The sequence below is a fragment of the Cebus imitator genome, unplaced genomic scaffold (assembly GCF_001604975.1).
Source record: "Cebus imitator isolate Cc_AM_T3 unplaced genomic scaffold, Cebus_imitator-1.0 Scaffold31, whole genome shotgun sequence".
NCBI lineage: Eukaryota > Metazoa > Chordata > Mammalia > Primates > Cebidae > Cebus > Cebus imitator.
The window spans coordinates 6251079-6264781 of record NW_016107346.1 but is presented as its reverse complement, the minus strand read 5'-3'; positions in this window follow the sequence as shown (position 1 = coordinate 6264781).

Sequence of the window (13703 nt, the reverse complement as noted above, 5' to 3'; positions counted from 1 at the left end):
TGAGACAGTGTCTCGCTGTTGCCCAGGTTGTAGTGCAGTGGCATGATCATGGCTCACTGCAGCCTCCACCTCCTGGGCTCAGGTGATCCTCCCACCTGTGCCTCCTGAGTGGCTGGGATTACAGGTACAGGCCATCATGCTTGGCTATGAACTCTTTTGAGCCAAATTTTACTAGTTATAAAATTGAGGGGAAATGACTCTTTATAAAAAACTAATGAAGATTCAATGAGCACATCTACCTATGATCGATTTTTAATAAAGAGCATAATCTCCGTTGCTGAGTAAACCAACCGTCAGCAGCAGTGACACTCAATGCATGAAGCTGAATGGTCTGGACAGTGCTGCATTCCTTCTTTGTTAAAAAATATATAGGAGATTAAGATGGGGGAAATTGTGGCTATCTATAGATAAAGTAAGTTTCCACATAGGTATAGGTGCAAAATGGAGCAAAACTATTTTTCATGAAGGCACTGCAAGCTACTGATTATACAGTATTCACGACTCTTTTATGTGCATATTCATCAGCTCAGAATGCATCAGTGAAAGTTTGTATGATACCTAAAAGTAGACACCACAGAGAGAGGCTGACTGTGTTGGGCAGAAGTTGTCCCTTTGTTTAGGTCCCCAACTCATACCTCTGTGCTAACCAGGCTGGTCTCCTGTTTCAAGAACATTCCATGGCCATTTCTGAGTGTGTATTCGTTTTCACTGCTCTCTGTTTTAGCAGGTCCTTGTTCTCTGTGCACTTACCAAATTCTTTCCTACTCCTCATGAGTCCACCTCCTACCCCCAGCTCTTACACAGAACCTCCCATTATTGCCTTGACTGTTGATAGTCCCTTTCTCTGAACTGCTGCCCAGTCTGGCATTTGATCAGATTTTGAATGATGTAGATATGAGTCTTTCATAGATCCACTGAACTGGAAAAGACATTAGAAAGCATCTAGTCCAACCCTCTAATTTTATAGATAAAGAAACTGTACTCCAGAGAGTGTGGGCATCCTGCCAAAGATCACTCAGAGAGTGAGTAGGATCCTGGCTTCTTGACTTCTCATCTACAACTCTTCCCACTTCACCACTCAGATATTGTGTTGGTGCCAGTGTCTCATACTTTTTGCCTCTCTCTCCTTTTGGTTGTAAAATCCTGTTTCTCATATTTTGATCCTGTCCCTTTCATTAGAGAATACAGTTTCATAAGCATATGCATGTTTAAAATAATCCCCACATCAATTTGAGGGACATTCGAATAAAAACTGATCTTAACTTTACAAAAAGTCATTGTCATAAAAGACAAAACCAAAACAAAATAAATTTTAAAAAACTATGTTTCAGATGAAAAGATTTTTAAAGAAGATAATAAAATGCAGTGATGGTGGATTGGAAACTAGAGCAGGGAAAATATCTGTAAGAGACATTATCTGAACAACTGGCAAAATTGGATTATGAACTGTGCATTTAGATATTAGTATTATATTAGTGTTAATCTGAATTTTATTAATTGCACTGTGGTTTAGCAAGGGAACGGGATGATGTTCTTTTTCTTAGGAGATCTACCATGAAGTATTTTAAGGTTAAGGAACATCATATCTATAACCTACTCCCAGTCGTATAGTATAGCATAGTATAGTATAGATAGGTAAATAAGAGGAGGGAGATATTACATATTAATACAAGTAGGTCATTCAGGTCTAGCAAAACAGAGGAAGCATTTCTGCACTTCACTCCGATTGGCTTGAACTAGTCACAGGACTAACCTTAAACCAATCACAGTGGTCAAGAAAGGGAATGAGCTGATTGGATTAGCTTAAAACATGTGCTCTAATCTTGGAACTCTGCATGAAGGTTTCATTCCTCAGAACCTCCTGGATACTCAACCACAAAAAAGAGTTGGGGAAGAACTAGACTGGTTTTTAACCTCTGGTTCAGATGTTAATAATTAGTGTTAGGGTCTCAACATGGAAAAATAGAGAAGTTGAAAATGAAATGAGCATGCAATATTCAGTCTGCCAAATAACTTTATTATTCAAAATGACAAATTATTAGCTACATTTTAGCTGATTAAATAATGTGAAACAAATGTAGGAATAAATAATTTAAAATCTTACATTTACTAAAAACATCAGGAAAGCTGTATCCAGACTTTGAAAACCACTGAAATTATGTAATTATATATATAATTGTAATATAAATATGTATACATATACTTTTTAATGAGTGGTGGCAGTCTCCTTCATTTAGCCCACATATCTTTTGACCAGCAAGTCTAGTTTAAAGGCAGAGCTATGGTCTCTCAATAAATATTATTATTAATTTTTTCTGCAGTGCTTACCATACTGTGAGAGAAGGGGAGGGGAAAGAGAAAGGGAGATAAGAGGAAAGTGCCAAGGGCTGGAGAATATTCACTCACTGGGGTTTTGAGAGATTTATTCTATCATCAGTTTTATGTTTGCGTCATAATCTCTAGGATCACTCCTGTAAATGAGCTCATGGGAGGACAAAAGTACATGCATAAGATTTAGATGCAAATCTAACTTTATTGCTGGTCAACGATGGGATTTTAGATCCAGTCTTTTTACTATTTTCAGCGTGTGAGCATGGAAATGACCCTATTTTGATCATATGAATATTCTGATAAAAAGGAAAAAAATCATTTTAGGGAAAGTTAGCATTTATAAAACTTTGCTGGGAGACACAATTAAAAGACCCGATAATCCAAAGGTCTACTGTATTTGCCTCAAAAATGTTTCAAAAGTTTTGTTCATAGTTTCAGGAAAAGCCTGATTTTCAAATTTATTTTGCACAGTCTAGACTATTCCTGAATGTGCATCCACATATTCGGGAAGCTACTTAAAATACAGATTCCTAGGTCTGAGTCTACACTTATACTAAATCAACAAATCTGAAAAACCAGTTAATTTGTATTTTTAAATGACCTGTAGATAATTCTGAATAGCCAGATTTGGGACCCTTTGGTCTAAACCAGTGGTAGAACTGGCAGTTGGCATAGGAATCAGAAATCCCAAATTGTACCCTTGGTTCTGCCATTTATTACATAATTTGGACCCCAGTTTCTTCATCTATGAAACAAAGAATATAGGCAAGTTTCTTTAGTAATAATGTTTATGAGTTTACGTGTAATCTGATATGATTTGGCTCTGAGTCCCCACCCAAATCTCATCTTGAACTGCACTCCCATAATTCCCGTGTGTTGTGGGAGGAACCTGATGGGAGATGATTTGAGTCGTGGGGGTGGTTTTTCCCATACTGTTCTTGTGGTAGTGAATAAGTCTCACAAGATCTGGTGGGTTTATCAGGGGTTTCCGCTTTTGCATCTTCCTCATTTTCTCTTGCTACCCCCATGTGAGAAGTGCCTTTCACCTCCCACCATGATTCTGAGGCCTCCCCAGCCATGTGGAACTGTAAGTCCTTTAGACCTATTTTTCTTCCCAGTCTCAGTATGTCTTTATCAGCACATGAAAATGGACTAATACACAGTCCTTTTGGTTATTCCAAACAAAGTTGTGGTATGAATTAGAAACATTGATAATAGTATGCTCTTGAGAATATGCTTACAGGGCCACAAACTCAGACATTTCATGATTTCAGGAAGCTCTCAAAGTTATCAGCTTCATCATTCAGGTCTAGCACAACAGAGAAAGCATTCCTGTGCTTCATTCTGATTGGCTTGAACTAGTCACAGGACTAACCCTGAACCAATCACAGTGGCCAAGAAAGGGAACGAGCTGATTGGATTAGCTTAAATCATGTGCTCTAATCTTGGAGCCCCCATGTAAGAAGTGTCTCCACTCCATCAGCTGAGACTCTGTGACCACAGCCCAGTAATGCTCTTATCAGAGGCTGCCTGGCAATAAGAGTATTTCTGACCCACAAAGAAAGAGCATATAAACATTCAGGGGTCTCACCTCTGAACAGTGCACAGGGACTTTTCACAGGAAACTCCCATGCCTACAAATTAGGTTAACGTGTAAAATCCCTACTGTATTAATGGGAGACAGTCAGTAGAATGGAATGCTGGGAGAGATGAGCTAAGCTGATTGACTGGCATATGTGGGACAAAAATTCTGCTCCAAATATATGCACCTGTAGGTGCTGTTCCCCTCCCTCCCCTGCCTTATCTCACTTGGCAAAAACTGTTTAGTATTTCCCAGGACTTCTGAATCAGTTGCAGTTAATGGCTCCAGGACAATTGGTGACTTGTATCTTCAGGAAATCCCAGTCCTTAGAAAATGACCATCAGCCCTGACTATCATGCCAAAAAACTTTTCTTCCTCCATTTATACCAGGTGATTGAACAAAAAACGGTAAGGGGTGTGGGGGAGTGCATAAGCTGGAGCTCTTGCCCTGGTCTGCACTACTGAATCATTACCATAACATGCCAAATTACTCAAATAAGTCTGGTCATGTTCACATTCAGCAGTAAGAAGGATACTCTGTGTGACTCGCATGAGGACATGAAATGCCAGCGGGACCCATATAACCAACGTCTTGGCTTGTGCCAAGAAGGGTGGGTGGAGTCGTGTGCCACATGCAAGGGATTCCTAAATGTTTACTCTAATTTGCTGCCTAGTTATATTTGACTTCTGTGGGTTGGCACAGCAACCATTCTATTTAATTCTGGCTCTTCTGATTGTTAGAGGAAGAGTCTGGGGCTCTTAAGCTAATGTTTAAAAAACTGTTGTTTGGAGTCATTGTTCCTTCTCCTTTAGAGTAATTGTTGAGCACAATGTTGTGGTTACTTCCAGAGAAAGATGGGTTTAGATTTCAGTTCTGGTTGTTACTCCAAAACTGTGCCTGACTTCTCCATATTTCTGCTTCCTTTCTTATTTCCATATGGGGGTACTAACAGTACCTGTTTCGTGAGCATATTAGGAAGATCAAGTTAATGTGTGTTGAGTACTTAGAATGAAACCTGGCATATAATAAGCGCTCAATAAATGTGATTGGGGTAGAAGCATGGATGATATATTATTTTGGGTTGTGCATGTGTGGATCTTCCTGGATGGTCTGGTTTTTCAAACCCTCTTATGTAGAAATTACCTTCTCTACTCAATAGTCAACAGAAGCCAAGGCTCATGAGGTTCATTTTATGCTATGAACCCATGAAATCATATGACACTGAGAGTTGCTCTGGCCCTGTTCAGTTTTGCCAATAGCAAAATACCTTTGAACATATAATACTGTATCCTGAAATAAAGACCTGCAAAATACAATTTGACTTCTGTGCTCTGTAAAACCGTGCCAAGTGCTTTCTCTCTCCTAGACTAGTGTCTCTCAAACCTGAATGTGCATATGAATTACCTGGGGTCTTTTTAAGATACAAGATTCTGATGCAGCAAGTCTGGGTTGAGCTTGAGACTCTGTATTTCTAACAAGCTACTGAGGGATGCAAACTCTGTTCTTCCCTGGACCGCCCTTTGAATAGTGAGGTTTTGGCTGCTTGGCTGGATCTGGTGCAGGGCCCTGATCCCATTACCATGGGGGAGGCAAGAGTCACTGGCAGAGTGACACTAAACCAGTGCCCATTTTATAGGTAATTTTATGTGTGTGTGGTGGGAACAGAGGGAGGAGATGGAAAATTTAAGAGAGTGGTTTCAACCCCAGCTGCATATTAGAATCACTGGGTAAGCTTTAAAAAAAAGTACTCTAGAATCCACATGAACCTATTCGAATGAAACACACACACACACACACACACACACACACACACACACACACAGGGTGGTGGGGGGAGCTGGTTCAAGCATTCTAGGAAACACCCCAGGTGACTGTAATGTGCAGCTCAAGATGAGTACCACTTGTTCTAAAATAGTGGTTGTCCAATGTTAGCATGCCTCAGAATTACCTAGAGGGCTTGTTAAATAATGACTGCTGATCTCCACCCCTAGAATTTCTGATTCAGAAGTCTGATAGGATGCCTGAGAATTGGTTCTTTTCTTTTTCTTTTTTAGAGACAAGGTGTCACTGTTGCCCCAGGCTGGCCTTCAAGTCCTGGGCTCAAGCAATCCTCTCACCTCAGCCTCCTGAGAAGCTGGGGCTGCAGGCATGCACAAGCACACCCAGCCATTTCTAACAAGATTTTAGGTGAAACTAATGCTGCTGATATATCTGTAGCCCACATGTTCAGAACCACTGAACTAGTATATAGAAAGTAATATATTCATTCATTCGTTCATTCATTCATTCATCAAGTGTTTGCAGAACCCTTACAATGTGACAGGAAGGATTTTAGATGCTGGGAATATAACAGTGAATAAGGCATGGTTCTTACCAGCTTAGAAATGGGGTACACCAATGAATAAGCAAGTAGCACTGGACACATTCAGAAATGCATAGGAGAGGCACCAATCTCAGGAAGTGATGTCCAAGGGGATACCTTAATGATAAGTCAGAATTCACCACAGGGTAAGCCATCAGTGGGGGAGCAGCACAGGACAAGAGTGACTGTCAGGAGAAGACCACGTATGCATGGATTACAATCCCAAGTGCATCTGAGCTCAGCAGTGGAGACTTGGATGCTGGGAAGGGAAGGAGGAAGTGTGGGACTTTTAGAGAGACGCATCTGGAAAGATCAGCAGAAGCCAGATCACAAAGAACATGTACCATTCAAACTTTATCCCAGGGACAGCAGAGCACCAATGAAAGGTTTAAATAGGAAAGAAAATACTATTCTGGCCACAGGGTGAAAAATAGAATGTAATTGAGGTGGAAGAAAGGCAAAGCTATTGTTATTTTAAGATGTTTACTTGCAAATTGTCTTAGTGGTCTTTTTCTTAGACAACCAGATGTCAATCTGGCATCTCAGTGTATGAAGTCTGGAATGGGCACAGGAAAGTAAGAGTAAGAAGAATGGAGCCTTCCCATAATGGTAGGTGAAGAGGGGTGGGGTAGAGTAGCCTCCTTGAGGGACTGATGCTTGGGCCAGAATCAGAGGTGACGATAAGAATTTAGGATTTATCTGAAACCTTATAAGCCATTGCAACAAATATTTAGCAATAAACTCTGTCCAATTCTGTTATCTCAGGAAAGTCATCTGAGCTTAATAACAATTGGCCGAGATGGGTGTGCTTTGCAGCTACTTAGGAATGTTGCAATTAATACTGAAGGTGTCATCTGCCCATCAGTTGGGCAGTAGCGGCCTGTCGTAATGCCAATCTCACTCTCTAGTCATAACTGACACTATTTCTGAGCCTTTTCCCCAATATAATCAAAGAGGTATGGGGCCAAAGGGGTAATGGAGGTCACCTTGTCTTCCTTCCTCATCTCGTGAAGAAGTATGGATAGTGTACACATCTCCCTAAGTATGGAAAACTATGACAACACCTGGTCTTTCTGACGTTTGTGTGGATTCAAAAACTCCCAAAGCACCATATTATTTTTAAATTAGAAATTTCTGAACAGACAGAGGATTCAGAGCTCTCACAGCTAAATGCTAAGGAAATATTTATTGATGTCAGTATACTTTAAATTATGGTCTTCTCTCTCCTAAAATATTTCCCAGCCGTCAAATTAGCCACCAGAGGAAATCCTTTGGCATTTCTAATGCCCTCTCTACTCCTAGAAGAATTTTGAGCTGCTCCGGGGACAAAGATGTTCTACTTTTTTAACAATTGGAACGATAGGTGCATGTATTGGTTTATTGATTTATCTTGACTATACATACTTGGTTTATTTGTTAGCTTATTTAGTATTCACGGCAATGCTACGGGATAGGTTGTCATCATTTAAATTTTCCAGAAGAGCAAATGACATTTGTAAAAGTAAGTCTGCTGTCCAAGATGGCACAGCTGGTATGTCAGAACACCAGGGCCAGGTCTGTCTGACATGAAACCTTATCAGTAAGTTTAAAGAGTTTAAGGTAAGAAGGTCACTCTTCTTAGAGAAACCTAAAACTAAATTCAGCAGTTCCCCCAGGCTCTTCAATTGAGAGAAAAGTGAAACTTAGACGATGGTGAGGAGCTGCAACTTGCCACAGGTTCAGATCTGTTAAGGCAGTACTTCTCTGTGCTTCGGATCTCACTCATGATCTTTATTTTAGTCACATGGAATGGTGCCTTAAAAGGCTACACCCAGATCAAATGTCCCCTCCAAGTGGCCTGGAATACCTCCTGAGCTTAAAAAGTCACCCGAGAGGGAACTGAGCACAGAGGAAATAATCATGATTCCTCTTTCAGCTTTGCTGAAAGTATGGAGACTGTCTTCACTTGTCAACTGTCTCACCTTAAAGACACACACCTTTGTTTTTGGCCAGGATTCCTCATTCTCATTGGGCCCTTGGGTTTAAAGTGACTATGTGTTGTTCACCACAACACCGAGCAGTAGGTGTTTGAATAACCACACGCTGGGCAGTTTCTTATGTATTTCTTCCCACTGCATTCAACCTAATGCCATTTGGCAAGTATATATGATGCATTGTTAGATAACTCGAAGCCCAAACTCAAATGGATGAAAAGGCAACTACCTCATCTTCTGTCAGATTCCCAGTGCTTTTTAGCTCCTTCCTACTCAAAATGTGGCTCCTGGACATGGCAGGTGGCATCATCTGGAAACTTATTAGAAGCACGGGAATGCAGAGTCTCAGGCTTCACCACTGCTGGATCACATGTATTTTAACAAGGTCCTCCCATCCCATAATTCAGGCAGAAAGTTTGAGAAGTCTTGAGAACCGTTGTTAGGAAGCAGATCTCATCCTCTCTAGGGTGCACAGGCTACAAGAAGGAGCCTTGGCAACAACCTCCAAAGACACAATTCCTTTCAGAGCTTGTTTCCTGTTTGATAACTCACCAAATCTCTAAAACTGGAATGTGAAGCGAGGGTTCAGCCAAGGAACTGGGTGAGAGTTAATGGATCAATCTGCTCTCCCCCGTCAGTGCTTTTACCACTGACTTCTGGAATGTGTTTGATGAAAAGAAAGCAACTTCTTCAGACAGAAGATACTGATGTAGCCTGCTGGGGTTAGGACCTACAGGAACAATACACCAATGTTATCAGGGCTTCGTTCCCCTCCAACATCAGTCCAAAACTAACAACGGGAGGGAAAGTATTTTTTAAAGCCCTTGCTGTCAGCTGCCATTATTATAAATAGCAATTGCTGTGCTTCTCCCTGGGGGAATGTAGGCATCGTTATTTGGTTTTTGTTTGGGTTAAGAGGTGTTTTTCCCAATTTTGGGTTAAGAGGTGCTTTTTACAATTCGATCTGAAAAATGAAACTAGTAGCAAAGTGACACTGCTTCCATTTATCTTTCCGGATGCTGGGATATGTTGAGAGTCAAAACCAGAGAAGGAAGTTCCTGCTTCTTTCCTATCATCAGATTTGAGTGCCTTTTCTCAATGGACAATTAACAAACAAGTCAGCTCTTTGGAATGTTTTATAATCACTCCAGAATTTCAGGAGAAATATAAAGCAAGGAGAGTCAAAAGAATCCTAAGTCAGCTGAATGTGGTGACTCGTGCCTGTAATCCCAGCACTTTGGGAGGCCAAGGTGGGCGGATTATGGGGTCAAGAGATGGAGACCATCCTGGCCAACATGGTGAAACCCTGTCTCTACTACAAAATACAAAATTAACTGGGTGTGGTGGCATGCACCTGTAGTCCCAGCTACTCGGGAGGCTGAGGCAGGAGAATCACTTGAACCAAGGAGGCGGAGGTTGCAGTGAGCCAAGATCACCCAGTGCACTCCAACCTGGAGACAGAGTGAGACTCTGTCTCAAACAAAACAAAACAAAACAGACAAAAAGAACCTAAGTCCCTGATGTCATCATCAACCCAATCATTGGTGGTGACCTCTAACATTAGCTAATTTTCTCAATAAACATTGTTTATCTTTCTCACTATGGTTAAATGAGATTATGAATACAAACCAAATCATCTGAGTCTAGATTTTGAAATGTGGCTGTAAGGGCCAAGACTAACTGATGGTTTGTAGGTATATGAGGGTAAAATAAGATCTGCTGACTCCATCTGAAAGAGGAAATTTTGAGAAAAAAAAATTATCATGGCAGGTATAGAACAAGGCTTTAATAGTGCTTCCTTGATAAAGGCAGTGATAAAGATGTATTCAGGACCCACTCACGAGTACTGTCTACCTTTTAAGTTATATTTCTGCGAGTAGTCAATTTCTGGGAATTGGATCAATTGGCCCGCTTTCTACCAGATTCCTCTCCTTTGATAGGGTTGGCAAGCATTACAGGTGGCTGAAGTCAGTTAGTTAGCAGACCCACCTGGGATTTACAAAGATACTTTTTACTTCATTAGCACTAGGAAATGGAGCCAACCAACAGCCAAGGTCATGGAGTTTGTACACCTGGCTTGGAAAAAACGAGCCAATCAGAATTAATCAAAACTGAAGTGCAAATGACTATCCTGAAGCAATGGGACATCTAGTGAAATTGGCATGTTGGGGCCCAAAGAAAAACCCTAGCTGAAGGACTTTAGCTCACCGAGGGACCTGTTGACTCTCAGAAGGAATTTCAAACTTTCCCACTAGCTAAGCCCATTAATATCAAGAGCTTTATGAGATTAACTGGATTCTGGTAGCATTTTCAAGGCTCAGATTCCACGGCCTTTGTCAATAACAGTTTCTGCTGTGAAAATAGTTTATTTTTGTGTTTCTTCAACTCCATAGATAAGGCTGATTCTCAGAAGGGTGGGGTGCTCGTGAAAGAGTAGACACACAACACCCTCGGGACACTCCCTGGGCATGCTCGGGAACACTGACATGCCTTTATGCAAAGAAAGTGTTCCACACCTGATTATACTCAACCTGGATCGAAGGAGCCCTGTGCCATGTCAAAGGAAAATGTTCTGTCATAAATCTCCAGGAGCAGAAAAGGTCAGAGCCACTCTTGGTAATTAGCCTGCCGAAATACAGTGGCCCTGCTTTTTGTTTCACCTTTTAAGAGAGAGGCTGCACTCTCAACAAGCAGCCTTTAATTAGGCACATCCTCAACACTCCTACCCTCTGCTCAGCCCCTTCCTCCACCTGCAGCCCTAACAGAACACGCGTTTGGTTTGTTGCTTGAATCTGCTAACTTTGGATGGATTAATGTTTCTTTCCCAGTGCACCCTTTGCAGTCCTGACTACTTTAAGTCCATGGAACCCTATCACTCTGCAGAATAAAAATAAGCTATACATAGATTGACCTCCAAGAAAAAGCATCATGTTAAATAACCAGAAGAATCAGCAGGCATGCCATGCACCACCAGCAGTTTCTTTCTTAAAAAAATTTTGGCCAAGCAAGCAATAAGCGTGCGAATGTTCTTGTTATGTTACTAGGTAAAATGCTTTAATCCAGTAGCCACTAGCTATGTGAGCACTTAGGTCTAGCTTGAACTGAGGTGAGATATATGCACAAAATACTCATTGGATTTTGAAGACTCATTATAAAGGAAAGGATGTGAAAAGATCCATTAGTAATTTGTATGTTGACTATGTGTTGAAATAATAATATTTTGTATATATTGGGTTAAATAAAAGGCATTAGTAAATTTGATTTTCCCTGCGCTTTTTGCTTTTTGTAAATGGCTATGAGAGAATTCAAAATTACAAGTGTGGCTTGTATTGTGTATCTTTTGGACAGTGCTGGTATGGCAGATCAATTTTTCCATGCATAGGTAGAGAAAAAGAAATGTCCTATGTTTGATTTGGTTACCACATCATTTATCATACATTTTTGCCTATCTTGTGTTATTATACATCTTTCTTGTTTATTGATCATCTTCCAGCCATATTGGAAACTTTTAGAAGATAAATATAAAATCTTAAACTTATTCTGTGGCACATATTGTACTTAGCACAATGCTGGGCCCATGATAAGTATTTAATCAATGCTTGTTAATGGAGTAAAACTCAATGGTAGGACATTTTCAAAATGGATAGATTTCTTTGGGGACTAGTCTGAAAGTTGGAACACAGGTTAGTCACTGAATCTGCTGGAGTATGTCTAGCTATCCTTGAGAATTGTTCTGGCCAATGAGTCGTGAGTAAAAGTGACACATCACTTTTGAACTGAGTAATTAATTTCAGAGTGATCTTTTATTCTTTGCCATAACGTTTAATTATCTTTTTTTTTTTTTTTTTTTTTTTTTAGACAGAGTCTCGCTCTTTCACCAGGCTGGAGTGCACTGGCACGATCTCGTCTCACTGCAACCTCCGCCTCCTCGGTTCAAGTGATTCTCCCACTTCAGCCTCTGGAGTAGCTGGGACTATAGGCACGTGCCACCATGCCCAGCTCATGCCTGTAATCTCAGCACTTTGGGAGGCTGAGGCGGGCAGACAACGAGGTCAAGAGATCCAGACCATCTTGGCCAACATGGTTAAACCCTATCTCTACTAAATATACACAAATATAATGATCTTTTATATAGAGATTACTCCTGTTAGCTGCTGTCTCCAACTGACCTACAAAAGACATGGAACCAAGCAAGAGACACTGCTTTGTTGTTTTCAGCCACCGAAGCTCAGAAATTCTTTGTCATGGCTATATAACTTCACTTCTGCTAACTGATAGAACATTGCTATTTAACTACAGATTGGCTTCCCAGCTTTGGCTTTTGCTTTGCAAACCTCATATTTTACTAATATTTAGCTTTAATAACCAAAACCAAAGAGGATCCGTGTTATACTCGCCTCTTGACTCAGCGGTGATCTTTAATTACAATGTCCGGAGTCAGAGTGTCTGCCATGAAAACATTTAATTTTTAGCAATAGTAACAAGTTTAAAATGCTGATCAAACTGCTTCAGGTAGCTTCCCCTTTGAGCAAAGGAGGTAACTGTAAATAAGGCAGCACATTTTAAAGGGCATGTTGACATTTTCCTTGAGCGGCACCAATTGATGTTTGTTGATCACTGAATTCCCTATTTTGAAAAGGACCTGCCTCCTGCCTTACCCTACTGAACTGATTTTACAAGGACACAGGACCATCATGAGGTGTCCTTTGCAAAGGAGGATGCTTGAGGGATTACTGAGGAGGGGAGAAACAGAGGAGAAAAGGGAAAATCTCAGTGAAGTGGCCCCAGGCAAACAGCAAAAAAAAAAAAAAAAAAAAAAAAAAGTGAATCTAATCCTTTGGCAGGGCAATCTGAGTCCTGAGTTTTTTTTTTTTTTTTTTGGTACTTTGGGCTCTGTCGTACATGTGCACATCCTGCATCCTGCAGGATTGTTGTGTAGGTACATATATGCCATGGTGGTTTGCTGTCTCCTTCCCCCTGCCATCTTCTGCATCAGGCATTTCTCCCAGTGTTACCCCTCTCCATCCTTCCCATCCACAGCTGTCCCTCCCCTCCCCTCCCCTGCACCCCCTGACCTAGCCCAGTGAATGTTGTTCCCTTCCCAGTGCCCAAGTGTTCTCTTTGTTCATCACCCGCCTATGAGTGAAAACATGAGGTGTTTGGTTTTCTGTTCTTGCGTCAGTTTGCTGAGTATGATGGTTTCTAGGTTTATCCATGTCTCTACAAAGGATACGAACTCATCATTTTTTAGGGCTGTGTAGTATTCCATGGTGTATATGTGCCACATTTTCTTTGTCCACTCTATCATTGATGGGCATTTGGGTTGGTTCCAGGTCTTTGCTATTGTAAACAGTGCTGCAATGAACATACGTGTGCAAGTATCTTTATAATAGAACGATTTATAATCCTTTGGGTATATACCCAGTAATGGGATTGCTGGGTCCAATGGCATTT